General features: G+C 32.2%; 3 long non-coding RNA genes across 5 annotated transcripts; 1 reads left to right on the top strand and 2 right to left on the bottom strand.

Moving 5' to 3' along the window:
* Positions 1–6,261: 6,261 nt before the first annotated feature.
* Positions 6,262–24,340, bottom strand: LOC123665041. Of its 3 annotated transcripts, none has more exons than XR_006744971.1 (2): positions 24,315–24,340; positions 6,262–6,370 (listed from the first exon to the last, which is right to left on the bottom strand). It is a non-coding gene; the product is annotated as an uncharacterized LOC123665041 (long non-coding RNA). The 3 variants fall into 3 exon arrangements; XR_006744972.1 differs by lacking the exon at positions 24,315–24,340 and adding an exon at positions 22,115–22,124; XR_006744973.1 differs by lacking the exon at positions 24,315–24,340 and adding an exon at positions 7,358–7,371.
* On the bottom strand, positions 18,309–19,178 carry LOC123665042. Its single transcript, XR_006744974.1, has 2 exons — positions 18,499–19,178; positions 18,309–18,370 (listed from the first exon to the last, which is right to left on the bottom strand). It is a non-coding gene; the product is annotated as an uncharacterized LOC123665042 (long non-coding RNA).
* LOC123665043 lies at positions 19,217–20,068 on the top strand. The gene is made up of 2 exons (XR_006744975.1): positions 19,217–19,878; positions 20,007–20,068. It is a non-coding gene; the product is annotated as an uncharacterized LOC123665043 (long non-coding RNA).
* Positions 24,341–25,141: the final 801 nt, after the last annotated feature.

The raw sequence follows: 25,141 nt of genomic DNA, 5'->3' as shown, positions 1-25,141 counted from the left end.
CAAATATAATTATAATTTATAAAATGGCGATCCAAAAGTACCTTTTAAACCAAAAATAAAAAATTTTCATTTTATTTCAAGCTATTATTTGTTAAAATAAAATAACTCAATTTACAAAAATTTTTATTTTCAACTTTTTTTTAATTTTTATATTGTGTCGCTATAAAAAATATTAATATTAATTTGCTACTTATTCAAAGTTTTCACTAATTACAGTTTCAGCAGTGTTGTGTTCCTTTGGTGAGTAACGTGACCAGAGCTCCTGATGATTGCAGATAGGGTTGACAACGCGCTTGCGATACTTCTGCTGTTGCAGACGTCTATACGGTAACCATCAGGTGAGCCGTAAAGCAAAGTCGCTTTTATCTTAATATAAGATTTAATTATTATAATGAAACAACTTGAAGACCCCGAGTTCTCCCGTGACCATGGTTGCTGTAAAGTATCCGAAACATCGGGCCTTTAAAAAACTTAATAAACTGCGATAAATATAAAAAAGTTGATGGAATGGGTGAAATGCGGGTCAAAATTAGAAAACAATATAACATTCATTGCCTTACAAAAGAAATTTAAATAAAATTTTGAATAAAAATCGAATTTAGTTAAAAACATGTCGTAGAACATTGCTTACACATTCGTAGCACTGCTACGAAATGTCTACGAACGCTACAAGTGTTAAACGTATTTACTACAATACAAAGTATACAGTAATTTCTTTCATAGTGATTTGTTTTATAGACAGTGAAGTAGAAGATTTTTTTAAATAACTACTTACAACAGCTACTTATGCTTGTACAAATATTTTGTAGAGCAACTTTGTACGTATCTGTGGTTCACAAAGTATCCGGGTGTAACCTAAGGATTTTAGTTCCTTCCACTTCAGCCTATCGCAGTCTACCGCTGGATATAGGTCCCAAGATCGCGTCAAATATTCCAGTTTTCTGCAATCCTCATCCAGCCATCACCGGCAATCTTACGTAGATCGTCGGCCCAGCGGGCCGGAGGGCGTCTCACACTGCGTTTGCCAACATCCTGTGACACAGGTGACCAGCCTAGAGCCAGTTCGATTTCCTATTTGTGAGGGCTATATTGGTTACTTTCGTTCTCTAGCAAATAGTCTAATTTCTGATTCTATCTCCGAAAGAGACCCCAAATGTTTTTTCATACTTTGACTAGCCCGTTGGCGCAGTTTGTAGTGACCCTGCTTTCTGCTCCGAGGGTTGTGGGTTCGATTCCCACATCGAGTCTGGGTGTAATATAAATATTTATTTATATATTTATATATGTATTATTTATAAGTATGTTTATCGAAAAAAAAAATGTAGCTATATACCAGTCGGCTGTAACCTATAACACAAGCATTAAGTTGCTTACTTTAGGAACAGACGACTGTGTGTGTATTGTGTAAATATTTATTAATTTATTATTTATTTATTACTCAACGGAAACACAAACATTATACATGTACAAACGCCCAGACCACGACAAACATATATATGGCCAATACAAATATCTGTCGTTGGCGGGGATTGAACCCGCGACCGCTAGCGCAACAGTCAGTACTGTGACCGCTGCGCCAACGCGTAACATATATAACATAATATAGAATACCATATATAGGAAATGAAATGTAATTGATTTCCTTTATTTTTTAATTTTGAGATACATCGGTTTCGCCAATCTGGCTACGTTGCACTGCAACGAATCAACCTTCAACTCTTATCCTACATAGAAGAAGAGGCCTATGCCCAATATTGTTCTTTTAAAAACTGCTTTGTTAACCGACTTCCAAAAAGAAGGAAGTTATCACGTTGACTGTATTTTTTATATGTGTTTTACCTCATAGCTTCCTACTGGGTGGATGATCCTTTTTTTTAATCGGACGGTGGTGTTTGGCATGTGATCTTATTTAAATTTACCCGATACCTGGCAAGTATTTCTGAGTTATATCTAATAATGCTTATTTACTTAGATAATATTTCATCTACATGCGTTGTATTACTTGTCTATGTAATTGAAGTCGGTTTTTTATTTTCGTTTATGTATTACACTAATAAAAATAAACAAACTTAGGAAAAAGACATAAATAAACACTCAAGTACCAGGAAATCATAAACGACCAGAACGCTAAAACATCTTTGAAATAATTCACCCTAAATACATCGGCCCTTATAAACATTGATTCCAGCACACCGTACCCTTTACGAGATTTGCAAGCGAAACATCAAAAAACAGATATAAAATCGTCTCAACGAGTAAACTAACAAACCTATCATCGTACAGTAAAGTCTGATGTCCGTTTATTGCCCGGGTAAAAGAAATACCCGGATAAAAGAGACGGATAAAAAAATCAAAGCGATAACATAATTTGTCAAAGGAATAGCCTGCGATCGGATGGTTTGAGCCACAAAGAGAAATATTTGTTCAAGGATCGAATGCTGCGAAACTTATGGACAGTAGAGTGAGCATGATTTTGACTTTAGTTCAAGATATGTATGTCTACACTAATATTATAATGAGGAAACTTTTAGATTTTTTGATTTTTTGTTACGATTTGACTAGAAAACTTCTGGAACTTTTTAAAAAAATTTCTACTGACACTAGGGAATTTGGGAAAATATATATCATACAAATATATATCATAATGTATATTATTATTATATATATATCAAATTAATATACATATATATATTTCTAATTCAAAAACAAAACTGAAATCGTGTAGTACCAGCGGGCAAAGTCGCGGCGGAAACCTAGGTTTCTGATATAAAATATCTATATTTTCTAATACAAACTTCTCGATATCGTCTGAGAATTTTTTTCGCAAAGTTTACACAAATATGTATCTTTATTCAAATACTTAATCAAAAGTAAATGAACTTATAAAACTAGACTGTTTTCATACAAAAAAAGGCTTAACATAAATTTGTGCGTAAAACATAATCTTCTTTTCAATAAATTTTTTGAACCTTTCTTATTGAATAATTATCCAAATGAAAGGATAAATAAATTAACGTTTTATAATCAAATATCCTCAGTCTAACGAAACCACGTCTCTGGAAACATAAACAAACCAAACAGACCACAAAAATATCCGTATGGCCGAGCGATATATTTATTGACATTTAAAACTCAGTGAACTCGCAACCTTTTGATTAACATACATATTATAATATCATCACAGTTCGTTTACTATTTGTTTAAATTCAAATTTTATTTTCTTTCAAGTAGAATTCAAATGAACTTTGGAATCGTCATTTTGTAAACTAAATTTAGATTTATTTAGGAATTCAATTATAGTTAGAGTGAAGCGACGACGTGTTGGCGCAACGGTCACAGTACTGATTTGTGGCTGTTCATACATGACAAACATTTGTATTGGCCATACAGATGTTTGCTGTGGTCTGGGTGTTTGTGAAGTCCTTGTAGAGCCGTTGGTCCCGGTTGTTATCATGTACACAGGATAGCGATAGTTATTTATAGTAGGGATGGAACAGCGTGGTGGATTAAGTTCTGATTCTTCTACTTCATGGAGAAAGAGGCCTATGCCCAGCAGTGGAATATTACAGGCTGAAACGTCCAGTGAAGCAACTACAAATTCGAAATGTAGATTCTGCAGCGAAAAATCATCAAGAAACATCACAGTTACTCTGTCAAAATGTCTTACATAAAATGCAACGCCACTAAATTCAAACATCTTTATCATTTATAAATCTTAAACTAAATAATACGCCTATTAAATTCTTTCTATAGTTTTTCTTTCACTTCCATCAATGCTGAATGCGATTGTCTGTCTCGTCTCAACATTTTACCATGAGTCCATGATAAAGTAATTTTCAGTTGAAATCGTGACGAAATGTAGCCGATACTTCTGGACGTGATGAGATTTTACTGCACTTTAATGTAAGAAAATCAGATGCGGCATCTATTTCACCGCTCTTTCTATCATGATCCATGATGCGTAAAACCGTTTCAGCTCTTACTGTACTTATATTAAAAAGAAATCAATAGCTAAGACTTAATTATTCGAAGCAGAAATATATTAAAAATAAAGATGTATGGATTTAGTGATGATGTATTTCATGCAATTACTAAATTTTATATTAAAATTAGCTGACCCCGCAAACGCTGTTTTACTTTATATGTTATTAGCTCCCTTAACCCCCACCCGAACTTAAGGGTATGAAAAATAAGTTTAAAAATAGAGAATTTCATAAAAATCGGATGATAACTAACATTGAGACACGAGAATTTTATAAATAAGATACAGTATTTATTAAGAGTAACTGTGGAGCTTTTTGCCGTTTCTTCTCTGTACAATTTATATTCCGGTTCGATGGTAGCTTCACTTTTAATTAACTACAATTAATAATTCAATTTGTTGAATGATGATTCGAAGGACTTTAATTATTATTTTTATTTTATTCGTCATTTTTCATTTGATTTATGTGAAATTATAATTTGTTAAAAATACAAGAAAGAATAGCTTATCAAACCTCAAAAATGAATTATACGGATAGACATTTAAATTTAATTAACAATTGCTATTCTAACAAATTAAATAGTATGTGTATGTGTCTGTGTGTCTGTGTACATGTATGTATGGGTAACTGTTTATCCTTAAAATACTTTATTTACAAACTTTACTAAGTTATTATAGCGTACGTTAAAAAAAACTCAAATGTTATTTTCATTGAAGAAAACATATAGTGTTATATATGTACATTTTATAGCTTAATATATTGTATGTTCTTTGTCTAAGTTAATCGTATAAATTCGATTCTTTGCTCGAGTATATTCAAACAACTATGGTTGAACGAACGAATGAACACAAACAAAGGATTGGATTTATTCGTGTTTTCTTCGTTCGGATCCCTGCCATCTACTTTAACGATTTATTATTCATCTCAATTATTAAATTTAATCATCTAACGATATTATTTAAATAACGGAAAATACAAGTTAAACTTGTATATAAATATCATAAGATGACATATGTCCTCTTTTATAATTCATAGTATGCTGTTTTATAGTCTATTGTTCTAATTAATAATAAAACTTTCTAATAATATAAATTTTGTAATTGAAATAAATCTTTGTTTATTGATGACATTTGTACAAATAAAAAAATTCCACTACGACTACAACTTACGAGAAGAGAAACTGCATTTATCATAGCAATACAAACTCTGTTTAGTATATCATCATCATCATCATCATCATCACTTCAGCCTATGGCAGTCCACTGCTGGACACAGGTCTCCCCAAGTTCGCGCCAGACATCCCGGTTTTCCGCAATCCTTGTTTAGTATATGGACAGCGTAAATAGCCAGATGTCCGTGAGTCAATATTCATACAACGTACCTAGTAAATAATAATGATGTTAATGTCTGCCAAAATTGCTTCCCTGCGAACACTGACTCCCATTAAAACGTCGATAGAGGTCAACGGTTGGTAAATAAACGCGTGCGGGAAATGCGTCAATGTATGATAGTATTTTTTTTACAAATGTTAAGTAAACTGTGTTTTTATAGGCGTACTATAAAACATATGTAAGCTGTATATTATTGTTTTCTATAGAATATATAATTAAGAATTTAAATAATTGAGATAATTTTGAGTATTTATCATAAAAATGTTACAAATATTCCTTTTTTATAACGCTATTTATTAGCTTCACCTGTATGTTTGTAACCGACTCCTTTGGAGTTCATTTTGACCCACTTCAAACGTTCATTCATTCAAACGATTTCATTTATGTAAAGTTAGTAGACTTATCGAGGACCGATGATAATAAATTAATTTGATAAGATTATTCCTTTTTAGTTTTGTTTATTTATATAGAAGCGTGGTTTTTTTTTTAATTTTTTTTTTTAAACTATAATTATTCTTTATTTTGTTTCAAAGGGCAACCTCTTTGCGTTTTTATCAGTAAATTTATTATTATTTTAAACAGACAAAATATATTAGCATCGAATGTTCAATACACTATAAAAATAGCTATTCGATTGTGAAATATTTTTCAATGAATGGTTATTTTATTTTAATTTTTTTTTTTTTTATTCTTTTTTACTCTTTTCTTCACATTTATGTTCAATCTTATAAAGAGAGGCTGTATTTGTTGCTCTTTATTATTATCACTCTTTTCTTTTTATTTTTTATTTGATAATAATTTTACTTTTCATTTTTTAAATTAATTATTTAATTTTTTTGTTACAGTTTTGCTTAATTTTGACTTTATCATTATTATTATTTTTTTATTGTATTTGTGCTCTCATTGTGTTTGTTGTATGACTGTAAGCAGTGTATATGTCTCAAATAAATGTCTTTCTTTCTTTCTTTCTTTCAATGACTCTGAATCTTTATTTCTCTGGATGACGGACAAACCTTTGTGATTTTTGTTATATTGTTATTCGAACCTGTAAACCGCTTATGCACATCATTAAAATACAAAAAATAAACACCATAAAAAGTGAAGTTTTGCTTTTTTTCGACGTTTACCTCAAGCTTTACCAGTCTTATTAAAAAGCGTATACCATTAGCTCTAACTTAGATATCCCATTAAAGCGGTAGGATCCTACTATAGACGCCTGCAACATAAGTGCGTTGCCTACCTCTGACCCTGCCCAGGAGCTCTGGCCACCTTGCCCTCCACAGGAACACAACACTACATGACAGCAGTGGTATTAAGATGTGATCTTCTGTAATAAGATATAGCCATATACATACCTATACGTATATAGAATATGAAACATGTTGGACCAACTAAATACACGTGAAACTATTAAATTTGTGTAGGTGACGATATGCAGTTGAAGATGGGTTTACGCAGTGCCATGGCCTATTCCACTAGTAACCGTACTGAGGTCTCTGTTGGTGAGTAAGGTGACCAGAGCTCCTGGAAGGAATTGGGGATAGAGTCACCAATGCATTTGCGATGCTTCTGGTGTTGCAGACGTCTATAACTTACGGTAATCGCTTATCATCAAGTGAGCCGTACGTTTGGTTGCCGACCAAGTCGTATAAAAAAGTAATTCTTTTATCATTTCATTCATTTGCTCATGACAAAAGTTTGTCACTTACTGGAAACTTTTAAATATAAGCATTTATAAATAAACTAACTGTGCTGTGTGATTTCACACGCTGTAATTTGAGAAAAAATAGCCTATGACCTTCCTCTGTGATGGATTTTTTTTTTATTTCACAAGGTCGGCAAACAAGCGTACAGCTCATCTGATGGTAAGCGATTACCGTAGCTTATAGACACCTGCAACACCAGAAGCATCGCAAGCGCGTTGCCGACCAAATTCCCAAGCCCCCCAGGAGCTCTGGTCACCTTACTCACCAACAGGAACACAATACTGCTTGAAAACAGTATTATTCAGCTGTGATCTTCTGTAAGGTCGAGGTACTACCCCAGTCGGGCTGCTCCATATTTTGAGCAGGAAATTCCTACTGTGCCCTACCGCAGTTGATTGATTGTTTTTAATTCGACCAGTAGTTTGAACAAACCTTTCAAATTTTAATTATATGTATTATTCAAAATTTGCTGATCAAACTATTGTGTCTTAACTAAATTATTGTACAAACCGGTCTCCAAATAAAACATTTCGTACCGACGCTAATTGGCGGGTAACGACTATATCTCTTGACAAATCGGCTTATGCTCGTAGTTGCTGTAATACAGCCTAACTAGAAAATGCCTATTAACGTCAATTATAGATACTATTGCTCCCTTCTTTTTCGAATTGAACAGAATATATACTCATTAAATTGACCTTTTTTATACTTTTAACCGACTTCAAAAAGGAGGTTCTCAATGCAGCTGTATTTTTATGTGTACATCATAGCTTTTTATTGGGATATCGATAATTCTTTTTTTATCGAAGGTAGGTGCTTTTCATGTGATCCCATTTAAATTTAATCGAGATCTGACAAAAACCTTTTGAGATGTCTCTAGTAATTTGTATTTACTTGACTATTTTTAACCTACTTGAAAAAGGAGAAGGTTACTCAATTCGACCGTATATTTTTTTAATCATAATAATAAGCGATTTTGATAATTCTTTTTTAGTTGAAAAGGAGATATCTTAAGTGTGGTACCATGATAAGAAAACCAGGATCTGATGATGGGATCCCAGAGAAATCCAGGGAAACCCTCGAAAGTCCGCATAACTTTTTATTGGGTGTACCACCCATAAAAGCCGATGTTTATTATGTGGTCACATTTAAATTTCATCGAGATCTGATTGTAACATTTGGGGTAATCTCTTTTTTTGATAATGCGAATTTATTTGACTATTTTTTCGTCTACGTTGTATTACTTGTCGACGTAATTGAAGTCAGTTTTTTTTCGTTTGCCCACACAACACAACACAATTATTTTTACCTATTATTTCGTTTACATATGTTGTACTACTGGTTGATGTTATTTAAGTTGGTTTTTTGTTTCAAAATGAAAATGCCAGATCAAAAAGTCCTCTTCCATCGATGAAGCATCGATCTCTCGATAGCGATTCTCCGGTCATATCCGTTCGCTTTAATGACGAAAACGTTTCAACATCGCATCGAGAGAATATTTATTAACGGTATTAATTTTTATTTTGGACAATTACAACCGTCGTTTGTACGACTGACTGTCAATTAGTGTATTGATTGAAAATTTTACATATTCGAAATGTTTAAATGCTCTTTGCTCCTCTTTTTGTAATTTCATTTTGTGTAACTTTATATTTGTGTAACTATATCTTTATATTAAAATTGTTAATTAAAATGGTTATTTTCATTACTTAAATTATTTTATCGTGAACAAAACCTTCGATATTTTAACGTTATTTAACGTTAAAATATCGAGCTCCGCAAAATAAAAATATAAAAACATGGTAAATATCCCGTTTCAAATAATTTTATTCGCTTCAGTCCACTACTGGGCATAGGCCTCTAGCCCCATGTAGGAGAAGAATCAGAGCTTAATCCACCACGCTGCTCTAATGCGGGTTGGCGGATATATTCCCTACTATGAGTAACGATTGCTATCAGGTGTACATGATAACAACCGGAACCGACGGCTTAACATGCTCTCCGAGGCACGGTGGGGAGACCTACAAGGACTGTACAAACACCCAGACCACGGCAAACACCTGTATGGCCAATACAAATGTTTGTCATGTGCGGGGATCGAACCCGCAACCGTCAGCACAACAGGCACAATCCATGACTGTGACCGTTGCGCCAACGCGGCGTTTTATTGTGTATGTAACGTACTTATTCATTATTTTATCTGTGAATTTTGTTTTATAATTTTCGACATAATGATATTTTTTTTCTGTTTTATCTACAAAGTAACTCCATAGTTACTGTTTATAAAAGTAGGTTAACATCAACGAACGAATCAACGAACTAAAAATCTTAATCAAGTCCACTTGCGCTATAGCCAAGGTTATTAACTCGAGATAATACCATAAAATTCGATTTGACACTTGATAAATAATTCAATTTCGGATAATCTTCGAGATTTATGACCGGCGTCTTAATTACATCTCCGACAAATCGTCTCAATTTACCATAAATTCACGCCCACTTTAATCAGAGTCGAGTTATTCATTTTTTTAAACAGTTTTACATAATTAATCAAAAAATTATAAATTGTTACTAGCTAAGGCTATTTTACTTAAGAGGAAATGTAGCTTGTGGTTTTATCAACACTACATAATTAATTTAAATTATATCTAGGTTTGAACATATATGTTAGTTATTATGTTTGACATTCAGTAAAGACATACCATATTAATCTATACTCTATAATCTATTCTTAATTTGATTGACGCGTGTGTGTAATATATATGGTAGTGTGAGTAATTTTTATTGAATTAATGTAATAAATAATAATAATAAATAATATTTTTTTATGATTAACAAAAAAATATGAGCATTCTGCATTCCTTCTCTATATCAAATAAATGTTTGCAAAATTTCATACTTCGCCACCCGCGCAATTTTCGTAAAAAGGGGGTACAAAGTTTTTGTTTCACGTATTAATATCATTATAGATTATTGAATTCAAAATGTTACGTTTATGGTATTTGGAATATTTCTAATGTAAGATTATTCTGTAATTTTTTTTTTTGTTTTGTATATTAAATTCATTTTTCTCTTCATAAAAATTTAAGTGGCTTCTAGAAGTCTTGTACGTTTTTACTATATAACGTTGGCGCACTTGGCAGTGATTAGGGTCAATTCACTTTGATCTGTGGGTTTAATTCCCGTCACGAGCCTTGGTATCGCATTTATTTATATTTATATATCATAAAGACAGTTAAAGACTGTGAAGTACAATGGGCGGATATATAGCTAATTAGCAGACAACCTAACATAAAAAGGAAACTTATTATCAAAATTAGGTAGGTGGTGTAGATGTATAATGAACTTACATACAAATGTCTACATTCTAATACTTAAAGGAAATATGATTTGAATTCCATTATAAACTAATACAATAATAGTAAATGTTAATTGAAGATTAAAGTAAAGTGGAATAACAAAACACACCGATATACGTATAAACAATAAGAAAAGAAAAACAAAAGAAATGTGCTATATAACACTATTTAAATCGTCTCCATATTAAGATAGTGTTGATTAACGTGGTTTTTAAAAGTCGAAAGTGATTTATCCTTTACAGGTTATTAGCCTCCCTTATAGGCTATCACCTAAAACACAAACATTAAACTACCCCATGGACAACACACCATGTGTGTGTTATTAATAAGTATACATATATTTACTATGCATACTTTTTTACGTTTTAAAATAGTAATAACAACAAAGGATCCTTAAACAATAAAATAAATTGATTTTGTTAATTACACAACTTTCAAATATATATTTCAAATTTACAAAACTTTCTACATCAGCTTTCTTTGTTTCTATCAAAATATGTTGTAAATAAACTAATAATTGTGTTCGCTTGCAAACGAAAGAAAATCGACTCCAATTACATCGACAAGTTATACAATGAAAGTAGACGAAAAAACAGTCAAGTAAACACGCGTTATCAAATATTACTCAAAAAGTAGTCATCAAATCTCGATCAATTTTAAACGGGACCACAAGACAAACATCAACTTTTATTGAAATATGAATCATCAAAATCGATACACCCAGTAAAAAGTTATGTAATATAATACAATAAAAGTCGACGAAAAAGTAGTCAAGTAAAAACGTACATTAGATCTAAAGGGGTCATATGACACCCACAACCTTTCGATTAATTTTTTTTATCAAAATTGGTAAACCCAGTCAAAATTTCTGAGGTAAACTCCTTTTTTCGATGTCGGTTAAAAAAAAGTCATAACGGAGAATGTGATGACTTTCTTTGAAAACGAATTTTAAGAAGAGGACCTTATCTGGCAGCGAAGCTGTATCAAGTACCGGACCTTGTAGGGTGGCCACAATCTCGAATACCAAACTGGAGACTGATAAAAATTGCCAAAAGTTGATATGAATTGAAGTGGCAATTTAACTTTTGTCCACTTTATCCTATAGTAGTTCTCTATACTGCTGGTAGTAGAACCATACCTTGTAGCCATTAAAAAAATCATTTAAATTAAAACATTGACGTAAGTTTTCATGTACAAAACAGGTTTCGAACATGAAGTTCACACCTATTTTCTTTTTAAGTTCCTACCCTGTGCGAGTGCGAAATTTCATGGTAATTATAAGCTAATTATAATTCAAAGTTTTTTTTTTTAAGAGATCACTATCAAAATGTTTTTTGGTGAAAAATCACTTGATGTACTCTGTTTTTGGAACTCACAAGCTTTATGTATTCCCGAAATATAAACGGTAACATAACCTTGTCTGAAATAAACGTACAATTATTATTCTCATTATTACGCATTTATATTTTCCTTTTTTTTATGCAACTAGATCGGCAAACAAGCTTACAGCTCACCTGATAGGAAGTGATTACCGTAGCCTATAGACTCCTGCAACATCAGAAGCATCTCAATCGCGTTGCCGACCCTACCCCCAATCCCCCCAGGAGCTCCAATCACCTTACTCACCACAGGAACACAACACTGCTTAAAAGCAGTATTATTTGGCTGCAATCTTCCCTAAGGTCGAGATCCCCAGTTATGCTGCTCATCACCTTTTTTTAGTAAAACCAATTAACTAACAATCGTTGCACTTTAAATATACTGTTGTTCATAGGAAAATCTGTTTTCTATCGTTAATCAAATGGGAAATCCATGTCCTGTTCTTCTGTGTGGCCACCCTAAGCGTGCTTATCGTTTTTAATATCAGCCCTTATACAGACCCAGACGATATCTTTCAGGTGGATTAAACGACGTACGTCGGCCGAACATATAATACTGTCAACGATATCTGACTTCGGTCATTATCCGCAAAATCTTTAGTAATAATAAATGAGGCCTATATATTTTACTTAATTGTTCTTTTTCTTGCTTAACGTAATTTTAATGTTAATATATAAATAAATATAATATAAATCTCATGTCTCGATATTTATCCGGGCTAATCTCCGAAACTACAGTATCGATTATAATAAAAATTTTCACAGATATATCTTTGTACGATTTTTATTTTTGTGTCGGTCAACGGTCAATTTTTGATATGATACTAAAAAATGTTTAGAATTTCCTAATGTGTGGGTAACACAAAAATAAAAATCGTACAAATTAAAAATAGCATGGTGTCGTCTCCTGTCAAAGATTTTCATTGTAATATGAAACTTTGAATAGTTACGGGTAAGAGCATCGACACGGTCAGTCGGAGATGCAGTTTCGATCCCCGCTGGAACGGTTGATTTTTGATATGATATTAAAAAATGTTTAGATATATCTTTGTCAAACTTAAAATATAAGTAGGCTATATTTTCGATTTATGACCGCAGTGTCTATTGCAAAATTAATAAAATATGGCGGTACGGCGTAACTAGCAAACCTAGCGACATATATATATAAATGAATAAATAAATATATACTTTATCAAATAGGCTTAATAGTAATTATTATTTTGGTACCACCGATTCGGAATATAGGTTCTGCAGAGAAGAATCAGCAAAAAAACTCCGCTGTTACTCTTTTAAAAATAGTGTATAAACTGTGTTTAGTACCAAAGTAATATCTTGTATGAAATACAGCGACAAATAAATACTAATCTTCATATATTATTGATATTAAAACCAAAAGCAAAGCTCAAAGTAAGACGATATAACAGAAATTATAACCACAAATTCAAATCTCACTGTTACTGTATACATGACTCCTTAATATACGTGATTTAAATAAGCTTAAAAGTAGACGGTTTCTGATCAATTTTAGATTTCTTTGATCGTTTGACCGTGAAGGTCCGAACTTTCAAACTATGATATAAATATATCTAAAGGGACACAAAAGGATGGCTGCCTTAATTTTCTTATGCTCTATCTATACTAATATTATAAGCAAGTAAGCTGGTGAGCGACGAGAGCGTTACGAAAAGTGTAATTGGGCGAGGCGAACAGAAGTTGAGAGGGAGATATAAGTTAGATGGAGCTAAAGAAGTTTTACTTCAGTCGTGTGGTCTATAGCACACGTTTTTTTTATTTGTAGTGTAGTTTAGTAAAAAAAAACTACTGTATCGATTTTTTAAATATTTTTTAAAATTATGTCACTGAGTGATAAAGGCTACATTTCAATAGAAGCAACCAGAATAGCCAAAATAGTGTAATTGACTTGAACGAAGCCACGGGTGGAAAGCTACTAACGGTAAATAAAAGAAGGTTTTCTAAAAGGTTTTTTTATACATTGAATATGTCACCCTCATATGAGTTTATGTTACGATTATTTACGCTTAACTATTAGTTTATACAGCATTACAGCCATCACTGACAATGTTCAAAGTTACAGTACACTAAGCCACATCGAACAAATTAATACATATATTTTTTTAAATCGATAAAACCTTCCTATTCGACTCAATTCGAACACATTCTATCAGAACATGGTATACGTCTTCAATGTTCAGAGTGTGAAGTACACTCTGAACATTTTTCTCGAGCTTTGTAGTTTAGATTCCGACCCCAATTCTGAGTATATCATTCATAGTCCACTGTTGGACATAGGCCTCCCCAAGTTCGTGCCGAACATCCAGGTTTTCCGCAATCCTCATCCAGCCATCACCGGCAATCTTACGTAGATCGTCGGTCCAGCGTGTCGGAGGGCGTCCCATACTGCGTTTACCAACACGCGGTCTTTACTACAGAACACGTCACATGTTCACATCTATTTTTCATGCCCTTTAGTTAAATGGGGAGGGGGGTAAAGGGGGTTTATAACATATATGGCAAATCAACGTTTGCGGAGTCAGCTTGTAAGCATATGTTAATGACATGTAAAATTAATATAAATATTACGTATTATATAGCAGCGTCTTCGGTGCGACAAAGTCAGTACTGCGATCACCAACCCGCCTGCCCAGCGTAGTGACTATGGGCAAAACACATGAGTTCACGTTATTTTTGGCGTAAACTTGTGGAGGCCTATGTCCAGCAGTGGACTGCAATAGGCTGGAATGATGATGATGATGATTATATCAGTCAATTATTACCAATAACGCAGACATTAAATTTCCTAACTTAGGCACAGACGAACGTGTGTTTATATTGAACGTATTTATTTATAACATAACTAGCTGACCTGGCGAACTTCGTATCACCCTATTTTTTTTTTCTGAAATATAATAATAACATAATATATCAAAATAAAATATAGCCTATCTTTTAAGTTGGATCAAACTGCACACGGTGTGCAAATTTGACTAAAATCGGTTAAGTAGTTTAGGAGTCCATTGAGGACAAACATTGTGACACGAGATTCATATATATTAAGATATTTGAGTTCTTGTTGGACATATTACTCGTTTTATAAGTAAATGCTACAGTACTTTTTGTTTTCTGATGTCTCAGAGTATCTCTTGGCAAGTTAATTTCGCTGAACACGAGATAAATCTTAAAACAAAGATGCCTTGAGATATTCAAGTCATTTCCTGTTTAAGCACACTACTTTCAGAAACCATAGAACTTGTGCATTTTTCACTTGACAGTATCAACATTTCTAGAAATTATTTTGAGTACAATAGCTTGCAGTAATATATAGTTCTTATTAAAAAGAGTGAAAGAATTATATGTTTAATCGAGGTATTTATAACCGACTTCAAAAAAGGAGGAAGTTACTCAATTTGACCATATATATATATATTAAGTATTGTATGATGTTCGGGGATAACTTTGTCGTTTATGAACCGATTTTGATAATTCTTTTTTTTTTTTTTGTTGGAAAGGAGATATCCCAGGTGTGGTACCATGATAAGAAAACCATGATCTGGTGATAGGATCCTTTAAAAATCGAGGGAATCCCTCAAAAATCGTAGGGACGACTAGTGCGTTTGTTAATTTTTTTCGTCTAATTGAAGTCAGTTTTTTTTCGTTTCCGAGCAAAAAACACAATTATTCTTAAACTATTTCGATGGATTTTAGCCGTTTATTGAACATAAAAACTATATTATTCGGAACGAATATAGGCTATATAATAAACGTTAACACTCAAAATATATGCCCATAAAATCGAACTTCAAGTAATATAAAACATTATATAACAATTATTTGTACACTTCCTATTCGCTTTTCTATACCCTGTTCTATACCCAAAGGTTGGCTATCTTTTAGCGATAAGACCACATTTGTACATTGTTTGTCTTCAAAAATTGAATGTTGAATTGTGTACAGTAAAGAATATTATTATTTTTATTAATAATAGCATCCTTTGTTATATAACTAGGTCAGCAAAAAAAGCGTACGTACCATCTAATGGTAAGCGATTATTATAGACGTCTGCAACACCAGAAGCATCGCAAACGCTTTGCCGACCCTATCCCCAATTCTCCCCAGGAGCCTATCCTCATTTCACCCCAAGAGCTCTGCTCACCTACCAACAGGAACACAACAGCTTGTTAGACTAACGTTATTTTGCTGTGATCTTCTGTAAGGTCGAGGTAAAGTCCCATTCGGGCTGCTGCAGATTTTGAGCAGGAAATTTCCTGCTGTGCTCTACCTTAGTAAATTCTTTGAACAACTTAATGATATAAACAAACTCAATAAATAATAAACTAAACAATTGTCGGCGATTGCGAGCCGAAGTAAAAACAAAAAGATAAATAAAAATAAATTGTATCATTTTCCTCATTCTTGGAAAGAGCCTTGCGTATAGATAGATAATATAAGTCCAAGAGATTAGTTGACCTTGTCGAGTCCTATATTCGCGCTTATAAAGCTGCGATACCAAATAATATTCGCTCCGTATGGTGTAAATGAGCTTGGATAGCGGGTACGAAATAAAACACTCACTCGGGCCTTAGTATGATAAGAATCAATGCAGCAACTGAGGTAGGGCACAGCAGGAATTTCCTGCTCAAAATATGGAGCAGCCCGACTGGGGTAATACCTCGACCTTATAGAAGATCACAGCTAAATAATACTGTTTTCAAGCAGTATTGTGTTCCTGTTGGTGAGTAAGGTGACCAGAGCTCCTGGGGGGGTTGGGGATTGGGTCGGCAAGGCGCTTGCGATGCTTCTGGTGTTGCAGGTGTCTATAAGCTACGGTAGTCGCTTACCATCAGGTGAGCCGTACGCTTGTTTGCCGACCTAGTGACATAAAAAAAAAGCGCAAATGACTGGAGACGAAAACTTTCTCTTTATAAGTATTACTTTAATATATGCCTATTTTTTCAATTTTCTTTATTACGTAATAGGTTTTGAAGGTAAAGAAAACCGTGTGGTGTCGTGGGACTCCAGAAAGGAACGAAATTCCGTATTATAGAATATTAATTTCAAGTTCTATTTGAGGTATAAAGAAAATAATTATTTGGTTATACATTTTTTATTATGATTTTATGACCTTTCAAAATTATCTTAACACCTTTTCATTATTTACAATGATTTTAAACAATATATAATAATTATCGAATGATATAGTAATAATAGCAAACTACAATAATAATAAAAGTCATCACGTAGAATATACATAAGACACTGTATAGCCATCATATATAAAAAAAAAATCTTACGCTTTTTTAAAACGTAACGGGCGTTTTTTTGCTGACTAGGGTCCGCAATAAGAAACTTCATTCCAAAACAAACAAGAAAACAAATTTATGTACAGAACGTCAAATATAAAACGCTCTTCGCTTACAACTTAAAACTCATCGTAAAACTTCGTTCGACCGAAACGTATTGACTGCCTAATCGGAAGGAATTCTTTAATAAGACCCAATCTCAAATACCTTCTACATAGATCGCAGAATTCATTGTTTTTATGTTATATATAAAGGTTAGTGTGCGAGATAATTAAAAAGTTACTATTTTTTTTTTATAAACAGGTTGGATGCAACCGAGAGTTTAATGAACTCCGCCTCTCGCTTGCATCCAACCTGTAGATACAAGAAAGACCACGTTTAAATATGATTGTGATTATTCTTAAAGAAAATAAAAACTTCAGCCTAATTCTTTGACGATTAGCAGGAAAGTGGACATAGGGTGCCAATCAAACCACCAATTGCAAATTCATGCGACGTTTCGATCCTTTATTGGACCATCATCAGGCATCTATAAAATATAAAATCATTGAAGAAAGCTGTATACATAAACCAATCCATAACAACAAACAAACAAAAAGAAACCAAATCCTCAGTACCTTTACATACGGTAGTCAAAAGACATCTCCCCGTCAAAGTTCTTTAAGTAAGATTCTAAATTCCAAACCTTATATACTATTTTTTAAGTTATATTCTAAACTTTAATCTCTAAATTTTGAAAATTTAAACTACAACATTTGAATTTATTAGGTAACAATATGCACACTTTTAAGTTATTAAGTTTTTAATTTTACAATTTCAAGGCATCAAATTCTCCGAACTTGACTATTGAACTGCATCTAAAACATCAATCATATATGTACACACAAATAACCATCAAAGACTGACAATATCTACATAACGATCAACAACCAACATTTTATATTACCTTTACATATGTTAATTACATTTATAATTTTTTTTTCCTCCTATTTTGGTTCCTTTAATTTATATTATTTCTACCCACATGTATTTTTCTTCAATTTTATATATTAATTTTTTATTATTCATTATTTAAATTGTTAAGATTTACAAAATATTAGTCATTTCTTATCAAATTGTCATTAAAATTAAGTCATTTAAAATTGGCTAGTTAAAATTTACATTAATATTTCTATTTTGTAGTTATTGCTCTTTAAATTTACATTTTGTTCTCCAACCTCTTGTATTTTCATGTCTAAAACAACAAATTATACATAAGCCACAGCCGAACACGTTACATTGTACAAGAAACAAACTACCCACTACAAGTGTACTAAATACGGATTATGAACTATAATCATTATAATACAGGCTTTTACTCACATATAGTCGCATCAATACATATTTTTGATTATTAAATTACATCCTCCAATTAGTTTTTTAATTTTAATTTTTTTTTGTTAACGGCCGAAAAACACGTCACTCCACATGGATTTCACAACTGTCAAAAAACCCCTCGTTATGTCTGATTGAACACAGATGTTACATGCAAATAATTATCAAAATGTCAAATATTACCACTTACAATTCAAAATTATTAATTTTCAAAATTATTACTTATTTTCAGGAAAATTCCATACATTTAATTATATTATATTTCAGATTTATACTTTTTTAAAATATCGTTATACAAGATGCTCAAATTATTTGTGTCTGTTCTTTTATTCACTGTGTTATTTACTTTGATAAAAAACATTTCACTAATATTTCTTTTAAACCAATTTCTTTCGTTGTCTAATATACTTGTATTTTCAAAATTAAAATTATGATGTTGGTCGAAATGATGGGATGCTAAAGCAGTCTTATTATCTTTTGCGGCGTTAACATTTCTACAATCATTCACATGTTGCTTGACTCTCGACACAAGAAATTGTTTAGTTTGTCCTATATAACAACGGTTACACTCACAAGTAATTTTATATACCAACCCACTACGTTCTTCTTTTTTTAAAGGATCTTTTAATTTAGTATAAACACTATTTATCTTCAATAAATTATAGAAAGCTAATCTTACATTTCTATTTTTCTATAATTTATTGAAGATAAATAGTGTTTATACTAAATTAAAAGATCCTTTAAAAAAAGAAGAACGTAGTGGGTTGGTATATAAAATTACTTGTGAGTGTAACCGTTGTTATATAGGACAAACTAAACAATTTCTTGTGTCGAGAGTCAAGCAACATGTGAATGATTGTAGAAATGTTAACGCCGCAAAAGATAATAAGACTGCTTTAGCATCCCATCATTTCGACCAACATCATAATTTTAATTTTGAAAATACAAGTATATTAGACAACGAAAGAAATTGGTTTAAAAGAAATATTAGTGAAATGTTTTTTATCAAAGTAAATAACACAGTGAATAAAAGAACAGACACAAATAATTTGAGCATCTTGTATAACGATATTTTAAAAAAGTATAAATCTGAAATATAATATAATTAAATGTATGGAATTTTCCTGAAAATAAGTAATAATTTTGAAAATTAATAATTTTGAATTGTAAGTGGTAATATTTGACATTTTGATAATTATTTGCATGTAACATCTGTGTTCAATCAGACATAACGAGGGGTTTTTTGACAGTTGTGAAATCCATGTGGAGTGACGTGTTTTTCGGCCGTTAACAAAAAAAAATTAAAATTAAAAAACTAATTGGAGGATGTAATTTAATAATCAAAAATATGTATTGATGCGACTATATGTGAGTAAAAGCCTGTATTATAATGATTATAGTTCATAATCCGTATTTAGTACACTTGTAGTGGGTAGTTTGTTTCTTGTACAATGTAACGTGTTCGGCTGTGGCTTATGTATAATTTGTTGTTTTAGACATGAAAATACAAGAGGTTGGAGAACAAAATGTAAATTTAAAGAGCAATAACTACAAAATAGAAATATTAATGTAAATTTTAACTAGCCAATTTTAAATGACTTAATTTTAATGACAATTTGATAAGAAATGACTAATATTTTGTAAATCTTAACAATTTAAATAATGAATAATAAAAAATTAATATATAAAATTGAAGAAAAATACATGTGGGTAGAAATAATATAAATTAAAGGAACCAAAATAGGAGGAAAAAAAAATTATAAATGTAATTAACATATGTAAAGGTAATATAAAATGTTGGTTGTTGATCGTTATGTAGATATTGTCAGTCTTTGATGGTTATTTGTGTGTACATATATGATTGATGTTTTAGATGCAGTTCAATAGTCAAGTTCGGAGAATTTGATGCCTTGAAATTGTAAAATTAAAAACTTAATAACTTAAAAGTGTGCATATTGTTACCTAATAAATTCAAATGTTGTAGTTTAAATTTTCAAAATTTAGAGATTAAAGTTTAGAATATAACTTAAAAAATAGTATATAAGGTTTGGAATTTAGAATCTTACTTAAAGAACTTTGACGGGGAGATGTCTTTTGACTACCGTATGTAAAGGTACTGAGGATTTGGTTTCTTTTTGTTTGTTTGTTGTTATGGATTGGTTTATGTATACAGCTTTCTTCAATGATTTTATATTTTATAGATGCCTGATGATGGTCCAATAAAGGATCGAAACGTCGCATGAATTTGCAATTGGTGGTTTGATTGGCACCCTATGTCCACTTTCCTGCTAATCGTCAAAGAATATTTATAATAAATGGACACAACGATAGATAACTTCAGCCTAATATTCCACTGCTGGTCCTCTTTCCCGATGTAGTAAAAGGATCACAGCTTAATCCACCACGCTGTTCCAATGCGGGTGGGCGGATATATTCCCTTCTATGAGTAACGATCGCTATCAGGTGTACATTATTACAACCGGGACCGACGGCTTAGCGTACTTTCCGAGGTATGGTGGGGAGACCCACAAGGACTGCACAAACACTCATACCACGGCAAACATATGTATGGCCAATACAAATGTTTGTCATGTGCGGGGATCGAACCCGCCACCGCCAGTGCAACAGCCACAAATCAGCGCTGTGTCCGTTGCGCCAACGCGTCGTCTCTCGTCAAACAAAATAAACCGACTTCAAATTACATCAATAAATAATAAAATATGAATCCATATTCACATTATTATCGCTCAATTTAAAGCTACCACATAACAAGCAAACTTTCAAATATAAAATAAATTATCAAAACCCTATACTCAGTAAAAAAAACTATCAGATAGGACATAAAAATATAATTTAGAATTGAGAACCTCCTTCTTTTTCAAGTCGGTTAATATATACAACAACGTAGATGACAAGACGTATCTCATTTTCAATGGTTAATTTAGTCCATGGACACTTGTAACACTAAAAACATCACAAGCGCTATTCCATTTTTATGTAATCATCATGTATAAGTAAAAATTTACAGCTGAATGTGTGTGTAACGCAAAATTTGAGAACACCTAAACCAATTCGGCTTTTACTTTTTAAGTTCTTCATCATACTTTGCAAATAAAAAAGTCTTTAAAATACAAACACGGTCGTTTGTTCCTAAGATAAGCAGCTTAATGCTTGTGTTATACGGAACAGCCGACTGCTTCAGTTAAATAAAAGGAAAATTAATAAAATAGCGCTTGAAATAGGATTTTTTTCATAAAACGCAACGCTTGTTACTCAACATCGCACTTGTGACAGTTCGGAGGGTAAAACAAACTCTGTTGCGTCTGCTAGTGACCAATAAAAAAGGAAAAGGTATCAAATCGTCCATCTGTCTCTCTGTAACAGGGTTGTTTATCTTTGGGATCGAATGATACATATATGAGAAGCTTTTTGTTTTTTTAACTTTGTTTAGTTACGTATCTACCTTTGAAAGTATTTATTTAGAACTCATTACGTAGGCCCAGACTTCTCTAGTTTGTATTCAGATCTGATCGAATAGAAATCTTAAATTTACTGTTCAGTGAGTCCATTTGTGGTTACTTAAAATGCTTCCCACTCAACGGACCCAAATAAGACTTACTCCTGTGTCGGGGGTGTAGAAACACACATAACATACAAGCACAAACGCCCATACCAAGACAAACATCTATAACCATATAGATGTACAAGTATTTTACGTGAGCGGATATCGAACTCGCGATCGAAAATACAACAGCCAGTACTGTGCCCGCTGTGCCAACGCGTCGCCATTTCCAAAAAATGTAGTTAGAACTGTGAGGCATAGATATTTCATAGAAACTTCTAGTTTAAACATACAGGCAGAAAATTTTTTTCAAACGCAAAAATAACCAATGATATGTAAACCAATGTAACACCAAAACGGTCGTAAATAACTCGCAAGGTCTAGAGAAAGTCAAATAGCAATTGCTCGCTAAAAATCACAAATCCATCAAATCCGTACTAGAATAATAATCAGATTGCGAAAGTGACTGATAAAATAATAAAAAACAAGAGACATCGAATGAATGATTCAGTATTTACAAGTATTATTGGCTGATTTTACGCGATACAGTATTTATGTAAACTTGATGTAACTGCGTATTCGGAAAAGTCATATGATAATTGTGTTTGCTCACAAACGAAAAAAAAAACGCATTATTAGATATAACTCGAAAAGTAGTTGTTAGATCTCAAATAAATTTAAATGGGACCAATTAACACACACCACCTTTCGATTAAAAAAAAATTGTCGAAATCTGTCCATCTGGTCAAAAGTTCTGATGTAACAAACATAAAAAAAAATACAGTCGAATTGAGAACCTCCTCTTTTTTTGGAAGTCGGTTAATGAAAGCGAATATGTCTCCATAAAACCAAAGAGCAATAATTTTGAAATTTATAACTTATGAGATTTTGCATTCGGAGAGTTACTTCAACTCAATTATTTATTATTAAACTTAAAAAAAAATATCAATAAAAAATATTTTATTACGTACATACTCGAAAAGCTACACAATAAAAATACAAAACAAACAATCAGTTGAACGCTTTCATACCAAGTTTCATACTAACGTCAATATTTAATTGTACATATTTTAAAGTCCAGACTTTTATAATGAGCAAACAAGCTACTTGTATACCTTCTTTAATTTTAGCTTTATTAAAATTTTATTGTATTGTTGCGACCATAGATACATTACACGAACATTCAATATACACAGACAGCGGAAACACAAATAATCCTTTGCGCTCGATGAATTTAAAACTTAAAAACAAATCAAAATACGCCTAAACTAACCGTAGTCCGAACCAAGTAATTTCGATTAGGCATCTTTAATTGAAACCGTAGCAATCTAATTCAACTTCAATTGCTTAGAGCGGATTGGTCGGTGGATGGTTATTTAGGTCTAGAGCGATTGAATTATCGCTGACAGAAATAGACTCCGTGTATGTCCGAGTGACGCCTGTATTAATATTATAAATCGGAGTATATTTGATATGTTATGACAGAAATTTCAGTTGTCAAATAAATTGTTTGCTAAGTATAAGCTTTTGAGGAAGAAATAATATCAGTTGCAGATTTCTGTTGGATAATTCTAACAAGTTGTGATAGCATTAATTATTATTGACTTGAATCCAAACTCTTTATATCTATATTTTTGGTACAAAACTTACGTCTGTCAGTCTTGACTTCGGAATGATACCAAACTCATATTAGTTCCTATTTCCAGCGCTAAGTTGCGTTATAATTACACAAAAATGAAACTATGAACAAACTCACTCTGAACTAAACAACTCTTTCTTTTTTTATTTAATATCAACACTAACGAACGGGATTAATTGACTAACGTTTATCACACAGGTTACAAAACGATTTGCCACTGTCAAAAATATATACAACCTTATTTGACGACCTTTTTTTTGTTTTTGTTTTTTTTTTTTCGTTGAAAATACGAACAAGCTCATGAGGAAATAATAGAACGTACTGGCTGATACGTGATAAGGATGTATTTTTTTATTTTTGATCTGTTACGTTATGCTTGTTATTCCTATGGTTTAGCAAGTGTATGTATTATCTATACAAATACAATATAAGGCGTTCGTTTGTCCAACGAGTTGATCGCTAGTATAATTAACATCTTTTGTTTTATCCGACTTTGAAAAGCTACAACTACTTTTGTAGCTTTTTACACTTGGCCTTATTGAAATTTAATCAAGATATGACAAGTACTTTTTAGTTATATCTAATAATGCGTATTTACTTGACAATTTTTTCGTCTACCTACGTTGTATTACCGGTCGATGTAATTGAAGTCGGTTTTTTTTATTTGCGAGCAAACACGATTACTATCAATTATCCTACCTAATAATGGTGTTGTAGTTCATTAATAAGGTCAATTAATGCCAAAAATTGCGATCGACATCTTCTATTAGTTACGGAACCATGATAACCACGATCCCACGATATTCTGACGTACCAAACAGATGGAAAGTTCCCAGGCGATCACCTCACGAGTTTCCCATATTGGCCGAGTTCCCCGTATTAGCCTTTCAATGCCCTATTGTTCTCATTTTTAACTTTATTAATTGTATAATTATTTCAAACACTTTTTATTCCCACTTCGAGTAAGGTAGTCGTTAGTCTTAAGAATAATTGTATTCATACAGTGTTAATAAATAATTATAAAGTATTCGGTTTTTTTTTCGACCCTGACTGCTGCAAACGTAATTTATTAGTAGATATTTTTTTAATATCATATAAAAAATCGACCGTTCCAGCGGGGATCGAACCTGCGTCTCCGACTGACCGTGTCGGTGCTCTAGCCAATTAAGCTACAGAACGATGTACCCGCTAGATCGAAATTTTTGATATGATGATTTTATATTCGGTCTAAGCGGTGGCGGTTTAGAATTACTAATGTGTGAGTAACACAAAAATAAAATCGTACAAATTATTTGTAGTATGTATCCAGTAAATATTTTGTTAAGTATTTAAAAAAATAAATAAACCTGAAATCTAGAGTATTATTTACCGTAACATGTACATGTGTACATTTTTAAATGCATTAAAATTAAATAACGATATCTTTAATT

Source organism: Melitaea cinxia, chromosome 23, assembly GCF_905220565.1.
Source record: "Melitaea cinxia chromosome 23, ilMelCinx1.1, whole genome shotgun sequence".
NCBI classification, from domain to species: Eukaryota; Metazoa; Arthropoda; class Insecta; order Lepidoptera; family Nymphalidae; genus Melitaea; species Melitaea cinxia.
The sequence above is the reverse complement of the archived record's forward strand: the minus strand, read 5'-3'. Positions and strand labels throughout refer to the sequence as shown.